Source organism: Ascaphus truei, chromosome 11 (assembly GCF_040206685.1).
Source record: "Ascaphus truei isolate aAscTru1 chromosome 11, aAscTru1.hap1, whole genome shotgun sequence".
Lineage (NCBI taxonomy): Eukaryota > Metazoa > Chordata > Amphibia > Anura > Ascaphidae > Ascaphus > Ascaphus truei.
This window is the reverse complement of record NC_134493.1, coordinates 42226140-42239358: the sequence shown is the minus strand read 5'-3', so window position 1 is coordinate 42239358 and position 13219 is coordinate 42226140. Positions and strand designations below refer to the sequence as shown.

The window sequence follows — 13219 nt, the reverse complement described above, 5'->3', positions numbered from 1 at the left end:
AGGGGAGAGAGAGAGAGAGAGAGAGAGGGGGAACGAGAGAGGGAACGAGAGAGAGAAAGAAGGGGAACGAGAGAGGGAGAAAGGGAACGAGAGAGAGAGAGAGGGGAACGAGAGAGGGAACGAGAGAGGGAACGAGAGAGAGAAAGAAAGGGAACGAGAGAAAGGGAACGAGAGAGAGAGAGAGAGGGGGAACGAGAGAGAGAGAGAGAGAGAGGGGGAACGAGAGAGGGAACGAGAGAGAGAGAGAAAGGGAACGAGAGAGAGAAAGGGAACGAGAGAGAGAAAGGGAACGAGAGATAGGGGGACCGAGGGAGAGGGGATAGAGCATGTAGATGGAGGGCAATCTAAGATAACCAGATACAAGGACAACATTGCACTAAAGCACCTGCCACTGAAACCCTGTCATTAAAGCACCGTGTCCCCTTTGCTCCTTCCTGTCACTGTCCCTTTCCTTGGAAGCAGTCTCTCTCCCTTTGCTCTGTCCCTCTCCTTAGTGGCACTCTCTCTCTCTATACACTGTCCCTCTCCTCGGTGGCAGTCTCTCCCCCTGCTCTGTCACTGTCCCTCTCCTCGGCTGCACTCTCTTCCTCTGCTCTGTCCCTCTCCTCAGTGGCACCCTCTCTCTCCCTTTGCTCTCTCACTGTCCCCCTCTCCACCTCTCTTCTCTCACTGTCCCTCTCTCCCTTTGCTCTCTCACTGTCCCCCTCTCCCCCTCTCTTCTCTCACTGTCCCTCTCTCCCTTTGCTCTCTCACTGTCCCTCTCTCCCCTTTGCTCTCTCACTGTCCCTCTCTCCATTTGCTCTCTCACTGTCCCTCTCTTCCCCTTTGCTCTCTCACTGTCCCTCTCTCCCCCTTTGCTCTCTCACTGTCCCTCTCTCCCCCTTTGCTCTCTCACTGTCCCTCTCTCCCCCTTTGCTCTCTCACTGTCCCTCTCTCCCCCTTTGCTCTCTCACTGTCCCTCTCTCCCCCTTTGCTCTCTCACTGTCCCTCCCCCTCCCTTTGCTCTCACTGTCCCTCTCTCCCCCTTTGCTCTCTCACTGTCCCTCTCTCTCCCTTTGCTCTCTCACTGTCCCTCTCTCCCCCTTTGCTCTCTCACTCTCTCTCTCCCCCTTTACTCTCTCACTGTCCCTCTCTCCCCCTTTGCTCTCTCACTGTCCCTCTCTCCCCCTTTGCTCTCTCACTGTCCCTCTCTCCCCCTTTGCTTTCTCACTGTCCCTCTCTCCCCCTTTGCTCTCTCACTGTCCCTCTCTCCCACTTTGCTCTCTCACTGTCCCTCTCTCCCCCTTTGCTCTCTCACTGTCCCTCTCCTCCGTGGCACTCTCTCACTGTCCCTCTCCTCTGTGGCACTCTCTCACTGTCCCTCTCCTCTGTGGCACTCTCTCCCTGTCCCTCTCCCCCGTGGCACTCTCTCCCTGTCCCTCTCCCCCGTGGCACTCTCTCCCTGTCCCTCTCCCCCGTGGCACTCTCTCCCTGTCCCTCTCCCCCGTGGCACTCTCTCCCTGTCCCTCTCCCCCGTGGCACTCTCTCCCTGTGGCACTCTCCCTGTCCCTCTCCTCCGTGGCACTCTCTCCCTGTCCCTCTCCTCCGTGGCACTCTCTCCCTGTCCCACTCCACCGTGGCACTCTCTCCCTGTCCCTCTCCCCCGTGACACTCTCTCCCTGTCCCTCTCCTCCATGGCACTCTCTCCCTGTCCCTCTCCCCCGTCACTCTCTCCCTGTGGCACTCTCCCTGTCCCTCTCCTCCGTGGCACTCTCTCCCTGTCCATCTCCTCCGTGGCCCTCTCTCCCTGTCCCTCTCCTCCATGGCATTCTCTCCCTGTCCCTCTCCTCCGTGCACCTCTCGCCTGTCCCTCTCCTTCGTGGCACTCTCTCCCTGTCCCTCTCCTCCGTGCACTCTCTCACTGTCTTTCTCCTCCGTGGCACTCTCTCCTCTGCTCTGTCACTGTCCTCCTCCGTGGCACTCTCTCCCTCTGCTCTGTCCCTCTCCCCAGTGGCACTCTCTCCCTGTCCCTCTCCCCCGTGGCACTCTCCCTGTCCCTCTCCTCCGTGGCACTCTCTCCCTGTCCCTCTCCACCGTGGCACTCTCTCCCTCTGCTCTGTCACTGTCCCTCTCCTCCGTGTCACTCTCTCCTTGTCCCTCTCCTCCGTGGCACTCTCTCCCTGGTCCCACTCCCCCGTGGCACTCTCTCCTGTCCTCTCCCCGTGGCGACTCTCTCCCTGTCCCTCTCCCCTGTGGCACTCTCCCTGTCCCTCTCCCCGTGGGCACTCTCTCCCTGTCCCTCTCCTCCGTGGCACTCTCCCTGTCCCTCTCCTCCGTGGCTCTCTCTCCCTGTCCCTCTCCTCCCTGTCCCTCTCCGTCCGTGGCACTCCCTCCCTGTCCCTCTCCTCCGTGGCACTCTCTCCCTGTCCCTCTCCCCCGTGGCACTCTCTCCCTGTCCCTCTCCCCCGTGGCACTCTCTACCCTGTCCTCTCTCCCTCCCTGTCCCTCTCCCGTGGCACTCTCCCTGTCCCTCTCCTCCCTGTCCCCGTGGCACTCTCTCCCTGTCCCTCTCCCCTGTGGCACTCTCCCTGTCCCTCTCCTCCGTGGCACTCTCTCCCTGTCCCCTCTCCTCCGTGGCACTCTCCCTGTCCCTCTCCTCCGTGGCACTCTCCCTGTCCCTCTCCTCCGTGGCACTCTCCCTGTCCCTCTCCTCCGTGGCACTCTCTCCCTGTCCCTCTCCTCCCTGTCCCTCTCCTCCGTGGCACTCCCTCCCTGTCCCTCTCCTCCGTGGCACTCTCTCCCTGTCCCTCTCCTCCGTGGCACTCTCTCCCTGTCCCTCCTCCCCCGTGGCACTCTCTCCCTGTCCCTCTCCCCCGTGGCACTCTCTCCCTGTCCCTCTCCTCCCTGTCCTCTCCCCCGTGGCACTCTCCCTGTCCCTCTCCTCCGTGGCACTCTCTCCCTGTCCCTCTCCTCCGTGGCACTCTCTCCCTCTGCTCTCCTCCCTGTCCCTCTCCTCCGTGGCACTACCCTCCCTGTCCCCTCCTCCGTGGCACTCTCTCCCTGTCCCTCTCCTCCGTGCACTCTCTCCCTGTCCCTCTCCCCCGTGGCACTCTCTCCCTGTCCCTCTCCTCCCTGTCCCTCTCCCCCGTGGCACTCTCCCTGTCCCTCTCCTCCGTGGCACTCTCTCCCTGTCCCTCTCCTCCGTGGCACTCTCTCCCTCTGCTCTGTCACTGTCCCTCTCCTCCGTGGCACTCTCTCCCTGTCCCTCTCCCCCGTGGCACTCTCTCCCTGTCCCTCTCCCCCCGTGGCACTCTCTCCCTGTCCCTCTCCCCCGTGGCACTCTCTCCCTGTCCCTCTCCTCCGTGGCACTCTCTCCCTGTCCCTCTCCTCCGTGGCACTCTCCCTGTCCCTCGTGGCACTCTCTCCCTGTCCCTCTCCTCCGTGGCACTCTCTCCCTGTCCCTCTCCTCCCTGTCCCTCTCCTCCGTGGCACTCTCTCCCTGTCCCTCTCCTCCGTGGCACTCTCCGCCCTCTCCTCCGTGGCACTCTCTCCCTGTCCCTCTCCTCCGTGGCACTCTCTCCCTGTCCCTCTCCTCCGTGGCACTCTCTCCCTGTCCCTCTCCTCCGTGGCACTCTCTCCCTGTCCCTCTCCTCCGTGGCACTCTCCCTGTCGCCGTGGCACTCTCTCCCTGTCCCTCTCCTCTGTGGCACTCTCTCCCTGTCCCTCTCCTCCGTGGCACTCTCTCCCTGTCCTCTCCTCCGTGGCACTCTCTCCCTGTCCCTCTCCTCCGTGCACTCTCTCCCTGTCCCTCTCCTCCCTGTCCCTCTCCTCCGTGGCACTCTCTCCCTGTCCCTCTCCTCCCTGTCCCGTGGCACTCTCTCCCTGTCCCTCTCCCCTGTGGCACTCTCCCTGTCCCCTCCTCCGTGGCACTCTCTCCCCCTGTCCCTCTCCTCCGTGGCACTCTCCCTGTCCCTCTCCTCCGTGGCACTCTCTCCCTGTCCCTCTCCTCCCTGTCCCTCTCCTCCGTGGCACTCTCCCCTGTCCCTCTCCTCCGTGGCACTCTCTCCCTGTCCCCTCTCCTCCCTGTCCCTCTCCCCCGTGGCACTCTCTCCCTGTCCCTCTCCTCCGTGGCACTCTCTCCCTGTCCCTCTCCTCCGTGGCACTCTCTCCTGTCCCTCTCCTCCGTGGCACTCTCTCCCTGTCCTCTCCTCCGTGGCACTCTCCCTGTCCCTCGTGGCACTCTCTCCCTGTCCCTCTCCTCCGTGGCACTCTCTCCCTGTCCCTCTCCTCCGTGGCACTCTCTCCCTGTCCCTCTCCTCCCTGTCCCCTCTCCTCCGTGGCACTCTCTCCCTGTCCCTCTCCTCCCTGTCCCCGTGGCACTCTCTCCCTGTCCCTCTCCCCTGTGGCATTCTCCCTGTCCCTCTCCTCCGTGGCACTCTCTCCCTGTCCCTCTCCCTCCGTGGCACTCTCCCTGTCCCTCTCCTCCGTGGCACTCTCTCCTGTCCCTCTCCTCCCTGTCCCTCTCCTCCGTGGCACTCTCCCTGTCCCTCTCCTCCGTGGCACTCTCTCCCTGTCCCTCTCCTCCGTGGCACTCTCTCCCTGTCCCTCTCCTCCGTGGCACTCTCTCCCTGTCCCTCTCCTCCGTGGCACTCTCTCCCTGTCCCTCTCCTCCGTGCACTCTCTCCCTGTCCCTCTCCTCCGTGGCACTCTCCCTGTCCCTCGTGGCACTCTCTCCCTGTCCCTCTCCTCCGTGGCACTCTCTCCCTGTCCCTCTCCTCCGTGGCACTCTCTCCCTGTCCCTCTCCCCTGTGGCACTCTCTCCCTGTCCCTCTCCTCTGTGGCACTCTCTCCCTGTCCCTCTCCTCCGTGGCACTCTCTCCCCTGTCCCTCTCCTCCGTGGCACTCTCTCCCTGTCCCTCTCCTCCCTGTCCCTCTCCTCCGTGGCACTCTCTCCCTGTCCCTCTCGCTCCCTGTCCCCGTGGCACTCTCTCCCTGTCCCTCCCCCTGTGGCACTCTCCCCTGTCCCTCTCCTCCGTGGCACTCTCTCCCTGTCCCTCTCCTCCGTGGCACTCTCCCTGTCCTCTCCTCCGTGGCACTCTCTCCCTGTCCCTCTCCTCCCTGTCCCTCTCCTCCGTGGCACTCTCCCTGTCCCTCTCCTCCGTGGCACTCTCTCCCTGTCCCTCTCCTCCCTGTCCCTCTCCTCCGTGGCACTCTCTCCCTGTCCCTCTCCTCCGTGGCACTCTCTCCCTGTCCCTCTCCCCCGTGGCACTCTCTCTCCGTGGCACTCTCTCCCTGTCCCTCTCCCCGTGAGGCACTCTCTCCTGTCCCTCTCCTCCGTGGCACTCTCTCTCCTGCCCCTCTCCTCGTGGCCACTCTTCCCTGTCCCTCTCCTCCTGTCCCTCTCCTCCGTGGCACTCTCTCCCTGTCCCTCTCCTCCCTGTCCCTCTCCTCCGTGGCACTCCCTCCTCTCCCCCCTGTCCCTCTCCTCCGTGGCACTCTCTCCCTGTCCCTCTCCCCGTGGCACTCTCTCCTGTCCCTCTCCTCCGTGGCACTCTCTCCCTGCCTCCTCTCCCTCCGTGGCACTCTCTCCCTGTCCCTCTCCCCGTGGCACTCTCCCTGTCCCTCTCCTCCGTGGCACTCTCTCCCTGTCCTCTCCTCCTGTCCTCTCTCCGTGGCACTCTCTCCCTGTCCTCTCTCCTCCGTGGCACTCTCTCCCTGTCCCTCTCCTCCGTGGCACTCTCTCCTGTCCCTCTCCTCCCGTGGCACTCTCTCCTGTCCCTCTCCTCCGTGGCCTCTCCCTGTCTCTCCCCGTGCACTCTCTCCCTGTCCCTCTCCCCGTGGCACTCTCTCCCTGTCCCTCTCCTCCGTGGCACTCTCTCCCTGTCCCTCTCCTCCCTGTCCCTCTCCCCGTGGCACTCCTCCCTGTCCTCTCCTCCGTGGCACTCTCTCCCTGTCCCTCTCCTCCGTGGCACTCTCTTCTGTCCCTCTCCTCCGTGGCACTCTCTCCCTGTCCCTCTCCTCCGTGGCACTCTCTCCTGTCCTCTCCTCCGTGGCACTCTCCCTGTCCTCGTGGCTCTCTCCTGTCCCTCTCCTCCGTGGCACTCTCTCCCTGTCCCTCTCCTCCCGTGGCACTCTCCCTGTCCCTCTCCTCCCTGTCCCTCTCCTCCGGGCACTCTCTCCCTGTCCCTCTCTCCTCCGTGGCACTCTCTCCTGTCCCTCTCCTCCGTGGCACTCTCCTGTCCCTCTCCTCCGTGGCACTCTCTCCCTGTCCCTCTCCTCCGTGGCACTCTCCCTGTCCCTCTCCTCCGTGGCACTCTCTCCCTGTCCTCTCTCCTGTCCCTCTCCTCCGTGCACTCTCCTGTCCCTCTCCTCCGTGGCACTCTCTCCCTGTCCCTCCTCCTCCGTGGCACTCTCTCCCTGTCCCTCTCCTCCGTGGCACTCTCTCCCTGTCCCTCTCCTCCGTGGCACTCTCTCCCTGTCCCTCCTCGTGGCACTCTCTCCCTGTCCCTCTCCTCCGTGGCACTCTCCCTGTCCCTCGGGCACTCTCTCCCTGTCCCTCTCCCCGTGGCACTCCTCCCTGTCCCTCTCCTCCGTGGCACTCTCTCCCTGTCCCTCTCCCCCTGTGGCACTCTCTCCCTGTCCCTCTCCCTCCGTGGCACTCTCTCCCTGTCCCTCTCCTCCGTGGCACTCTCTCCCTGTCCCTCTCCTCCGGGCACTCTCTCCTGTCCCTCTCCTCCCTGTCCCTCTCCTCCGTGGCACTCTCTCCCCTCTCTCCCTGTCCCCCGTGGCACTCTCTCCCTGTCCCTCCCCCGTGGCACTCTCCTGTCCTCTCCTCCGTGCACTCTCTCCCTGTCCCTCTCCTCCGTGGCACTCTCCCTGTCCCTCTCCTCCGTGGCACTCTCTCCCTGTCCTCTCCTCCCTGTCCCTCTCCTCCGTGGCACTCTCCCTGTCCCTCTCCTCCGTGGCACTCTCTCCCTGTCCCTCTCCTCCCTGTCCCTCTCCTCCGTGGCACTCTCTCCCTGTCCCTCTCCTCCGTGGCACTCTCTCCCTGTCCCTCTCCCCTGCCCTCTGCCCTCTCCCTGTCCTCTCCTCCGTGGCACTCTCTCCCTGTCCCTCTCCTCCGTGGCACTCTCTCCCTGTCCCTCTCCTCCCTGTCCCTCTCCTCCGTGGCACTCTCTCCCTGTCCCTCTCCTCCCTGTCCCTCTCCTCCGTGGCACTCTCTCCTGTCCCTCTCCTCCGTGGCACTCTCTCCCTGTCCCTCTCCCCTGTGGCACTCTCCCTGTCCCTCTCCTCCGTGGCACTCTCTCCCTGTCCCTCTCCTCCGTGGCACTCTCTCCCTGTCCCTCTCCCCTGTGGCACTCTCCCTGTCCCTCTCCTCCGTGGCACTCTCTCCCTGTCCCTCTCCTCCGTGGCACTCTCTCCCTGTCCCTCTCCTCCCTGTCCCTCTCCTCCGTGGCACTCTCTCCCTGTCCCTCTCCTCCCTGTCCCTCTCCTCCGTGGCACTCTCTCCCTGTCCCTCTCCCCGTGGCACTCTCTCCCTGTCCCTCTCCCCTGTGGCACTCTCCCTGTCCCTCTCCTCCGTGGCACTCTCTCCCTGTCCTCTCCTCCGTGGCACTCTCTCCCTGTCCCTCTCCTCCGTGGCACTCTCTCCCTGTCCCTCTCCTCCGTGGCCCACTCTCCCTGTCCCTCTCCTCCGTGGCACTCTCTCCCTGTCCCTCTCCCCTGTGGCACACTCCCTGTCCCTCTCCTCCGTGGCACTCTCTCCATGTCCCTCTCCCCCGTGGCACTCTCTCCCTGTCCCTCTCCTCCGTGGCACTCTCTCCCTGTCCCTCTCCCTGTGGCACTCTCCCTGTCCCTCTCCTCCGTGGCACTCTCTCCCTGTCCCTCTCCTCCGTGGCACTCTCTCCCTGTCCCTCTCCCCGTGGCACTCTCTCCCTGTCCCTCTCCCCCGTGGCACTCTCTCCCTGTCCCTCTCCCCCGTGGCACTCTCTCCCTGTCCCTCTCCCCCGTGGCACTCTCTCCCTGTCCCTCTCCCCGTGGCACTCTCTCCCTGTCCCTCTCCCCTGTGGCACTCTCCCTGTCCCTCTCCTCCGTGGCACTCTCTCCCTGTCCCTCTCCCCCGTGGCACTCTCTCCCTGTCCCTCTCCTCCGTGGCACTCTCTCCCTGTCCCTCTCCTCAGTGGCACTCTCTCCCTGTCCCTCTCCTCCCTGTCCCTCTCCTCCGTGGCACTCTCTCCCTGTCCCTCTCCTCCCTGTCCCTCTCCTCCGTGGCACTCTCTCCCTGTCCCTCTCCCCGTGGCACTCTCTCCCTGTCCCTCTCCCCTGTGGCACTCTCCCTGTCCCTCTCCTCCGTGGCACTCTCTCCCTGTCCCTCTCCTCCGTGGCACTCTCTCCCTGTCCCTCTCCTCCGTGGCACTCTCTCCCTGTCCCTCTCCTCCCTGTCCCTCTCCTCCGTGGCACTCTCTCCCTGTCCCTCTCCTCCCTGTCCCTCTCCCCCGTGGCACTCTCTCCCTGTTCCTCTCCTCCGTGGCACTCTCTCCCTGTCCCTCTCCTCCGTGGCACGCTCTCTCCGTCCCTCTCCTCCGTGGCACTCTCTCCCTGTCCCCTGCCCTCGGATCCTGCATGTGAATGGGAGGGATAAGGCCCGAGTCGCCTGGTTCCGGAGTTGGCCTGGCAACACTGTCAGAATCTCATTCCACTTTGTCTCCAATCCTCCCCCTCTCCGCCCTCCACCTCCACCAGCACTTAAAAGGAGGCCCTAACGAGCAAGGACGCCTGTTCTCTGGCTAATTACCAGCAGCCAGCTGATGACAAGATGAACTACCTGCAGAGCAGGCCCTGTGTGCAGCAGAATGAGCTGCAGGGCGGCCGTACATGCACACAGCATCCCGCCTGTGAGTGACAGACTCCGAGCAGACAGGAGCTGGAGGGGGAGCGACTGAACCTGCACCACCGTCTGCGCCACGCAGGCCACTGAAGTGTCACTCACTCACTCACTGCCAGGCAGGCAGCCTCACTCGCATACTGCGACACAAAAAAGGGTGTTACATGGCAGAGTGCGTTTGCTCCATTCTGCCCCTTGCTGCCTTTTAATATGCATTGAGCTGTGAAAGACAGGCACGTTTGCATAGGGTGCTGTTCTCACGTATGATGCAAGCTCCCCATTAGTACACACAGTCTGTGGCCTGTCACAGTGGGGGGACAGTGTGCGCAGTGGGGGGGGGGGGGGAGACAGTGTGCGCAGTGGGGGGGAGGGGGGGCAGTGTGCGCAGTGGGGGGGACAGTGTGCGCAGTGGGGGGGGACAGTGTGCGCAGTGGGGGGGGACAGTGTGCGCAGTGGGGGGGGACAGTGTGCGCAGTGGGGGGGGGGACAGTGTGCGCAGTGGGGGGGGGACAGTGTGCGCAGTGGGGGCTGACAGTGTGCGCAGAGGGGGGGGCAGTGTGCGCAGTGGGGGGGGCAGTGGGGGGGGGCAGTGTGCACAGTGTATGTGTGTGTGTATGTATGTATGTATGTGTGTATGTATGTATGTGTGTATGTGTGTATGTATGTGTGTAAGTGTGTAAGTGTGTATGTATATATATTTTTTTTACTATTATTGTCGATTTCATTATTTCTATTTTAATGAATTTGTTTTAGTTATAAATATTGGAGATTTCCTGCACTTTGTCCTCAGGAACCTCGGTATACCTATACTTGCTAATAACATTCACACTGCCCGTTCCTTCGTTTCCTGCGCCAGCGTTTTCCTGGTACTGCCCCTCTTTCTAGGGGGTGGAGACCCCTTTTCCCCCAGGCTGCACAACTTCACCAGTGAATTATTTACGGCACAAGGTTGCTTGTGACATTTTTATATTTCATATTATATTAACACTATACTCACAGCTACAATCATTTGTACTTATCGCACATTAGCATATTGAAGTTTTTTTTTTCCCCTCTAGGCCCTGAAATAGGGCTGCTGCTTAAGCTGAGAGAGAGAAAGAGAAAATCATGCTAAATGATGAGCGACTCTGGCACATCCGGACCCGGTAACAACCCTATTTAAGGGTCTGGATGGGAGGAACGGCAGGTTTAGGGCTGACCTAAACTAATGCAATGTTAACTTCCCACGTTAACGGACTTGTGTGGATATGCCATGATACGATAACACCTCATTTGCATCTCATTTGCATGTCTATCACTATTGGTCGTTATAGTTAAAGCTGTGCTCTTAGCAAGAGGAAATAAGGCTTAATATTTTGTTACTGAAGATACACAGTTCATGTTCACGTGGAGTTAACAGTCAACAGAGCTGTATGGATCTGTGCCTGTGAGTCACACGCCGGAGGGCGCAGAGCGTCGCACACGCCGGAGGGCGCAGAGCGTCGCACATGCAGAGTCTCCCTCATTTCAAGGGTCTATGCCCATGGCTGGATTTCAGCCACACTCTTTAAAATCTCAAATGAATGCTGAAAAGTTGGATTTGTTTGGTTTTAGTACCATACACTGAGTGACGGTGAGTAACAAAGTGACACAAACCCTCCTCGCTACCGTTAAAAGGCAATAAAAATATTACTTGTGAGCACATTGCCGTTTCCTAGGCTACAGCCCCAGCGAGTGCATGCACGCGGGCGTGGGAGCGCCTGGCGGGGCGTGCACCCGTATCAGCCGCGGGACAGTGGTCTAGGGGACGCGCGGCCATGATGTCACATCCTCAGCACAGCACACAAAGTACACAGCACAAGAACAAAAAGTAAACGCAGAGAACACGAAAATGGCGCTGGAGTTGGAGCACAAAGAACTGTATGTATCACCGAAGAGTAAATTCGCACTCAGTGGTTTAAAAGTACTTCCCTCTCATTGGTTAAAACTGTCTGCACTATGATTGGTTGGTAGTCACCCACGTGACACCGTCGCCGCACGGAAAGAAAATTCTTGTCTTCACTACATGCAGTCGCGCCATCGCGCTTTGTAAGCGCGCGCGCACACACACACACACACACATATATACACACACATATATATACACACACACACACATATATACACACACACACACACACACACACACACACACACACACACACTGACTGGGGCCGGCCCCATAGAGATCCGTCTCTTTGTTCGCGCCGCGCACGACATAACGCGCCGTCGCGATCACTGGGACCGAGGCCTCAGACAGGTCCACCTCCCCGCCTTTCCCCATGATCTCTTCGCATATAATGATTCCACTGCAGCAAGGGATTCTGGGTAATGACATGCAAATGAGCACTCACAGTGGAAGCTTTGCATGCTGGGAGATAATGGGGAAGGGCAGAGTTGCAGACCTGTCTGAGATGTGTGAATGTGCTCACACACGTGAGATTTTTATTTGCTGATCAGTACCACAGAATCATTTGGATCTTGAACCACAACTGAACAAAATAAATAAACAATAAATAAATAATAATTATATATATACACACACACACACACACACACACACACACACACACACACACACACACACACACACACACACACACACACACACACACACACACACACACACACACGTGAAAAAGAAAGTAAACCCTCATTGAATTCTATGGTTTTACATATCAGGACATAATAACCAGTGTTCGACAAACCTATACATTTGCTCGCCCCGGGCGAGTGGATTTAACCCCCGGGCGAGTAAATATTGGCCCAAGCAGCACACGTTTGGTACTAGGTGACGAGTAGATTTTTTTGTGTGGCGAGTAGATTTTTTGGTGATTTGTCAACCACTGATAATAACAATCATCTGTTCCTTAGCAGGTCTTAAAATTAGGTAAATAAAACCTCAGATGAACAACACCACATGACATATTACACCGTGTCATGATTTATTTAACAAAAATAAAGCAAAAATGGAGAAGCTATGTGTGAAAAACTAAGTACACACTTACTACTTCCCTAGGAATTAAGATGCTAAGTAGCAGACAGGTGCTGCTAATCAAATGCCCTTTATTATTTGATCATCAGCAAGTGTGACCACCTGTATAAAAGCCGTAGTTTTAGCAGTTTGCTGGTCTGGAGCATTCAGGGGTGTGTTAACACAATGTCAAAGAGGAAAGACATCAGCAATGGTCTTAGAGAAGCAATTGTTACTGCCCATCAATCTGGGAAGGGTTATAAGGCCATTTCCAAACAATTTAAAGTCCATCATTCTACAGTGAGAAAGATTATTCAAAAGTGGAAAACATTCAAGACAGTTGACAATCTTCCTAGGAGTGGACGTCCCAGCAAATTCATCCCAAGGTCAGACCGTGCAATGCTCAGAGAAATTTCAAAAAACAAAGAGTTACATCTCAGACTCTACAGGCTTCAGTTAGCATGTTAAATGTCAAAGTTCATGACAGTACAATTAGAAAAAGACTGAACAAGTATGGTTTGTTTGGAAAGGTTGCCAGGAGAAAGCTTCTTCTCTCTAAAAAGAATATGGCAGCATGGCTTAGGTTTGCAAAGTTGCATCTGAACAAACCACAAGACTTCTGGAACAATGTCCTTTGGACAGACGAGACCAAAGTGGAGATGTTTGGCCATAATGCACAGCGCCATGTTTGGCGAAAACCAAACACAGCATATCAGCACAAACACCTCATACCAACTGTCAAGCACGGTGGTGGAGGGGTGATGATTTGGGCTTGTTTTGCAGCCACAGGACCTGGGAACCTTGCAGTCATTGAGTGGACCATGAACTCCTCTGTATACCAAAGTATTCTAGAGTCAAATGTGAGGCCATCTGTCCGACAGCTAAAGCTTGGCCGAAATTGGGTCATGCAACAGGACAATGATCCCAAGCACACCAGCAAATCTACAACAGAATGGCTGAAAAAGAAAAGCATCACGGTGTTGCAATGGCCCAGTCAAAGTGCAGACCTCAACCCGATTGAACTGCTGTGGCAGGACCTTAAGAGAGCTGTGCATAAACAAATGCCTACAAACCTCAATGAACTGAAGCAACGTTGTAAAGAAGAGTGGGCCAAAATTCCTCTACAACGATGTGAGGGACTGATAAAGTCATACAGAAAACGATTACTTCAAGTTATTGCTTCTAAAGGTGGTTCTACAAGCTATTGAATAATAAGGTGTACTTAGTTTTTCACACATGGCTTCTCCATTTTGGCTTTATTGTTGTTAAATAAATCATGACACGGTGTAATATATCATGTGTTGTTGTTCATCTGAGGTTGTATTTACCTAATTTTAAGACCTGCTAAGGAACAGATGATTGTT

The 13219-nt window shown here is 58.3% G+C and overlaps 1 protein-coding gene across 3 annotated transcripts in view; it reads right to left on the bottom strand.

The window, feature by feature from the left end:
- Positions 1 to 13219, bottom strand: part of RAI1 (retinoic acid induced 1) — a 137129-nt gene that overhangs the window by 107638 nt on the left and 16272 nt on the right. The gene's annotated exons all lie outside the window — the stretch shown is intronic.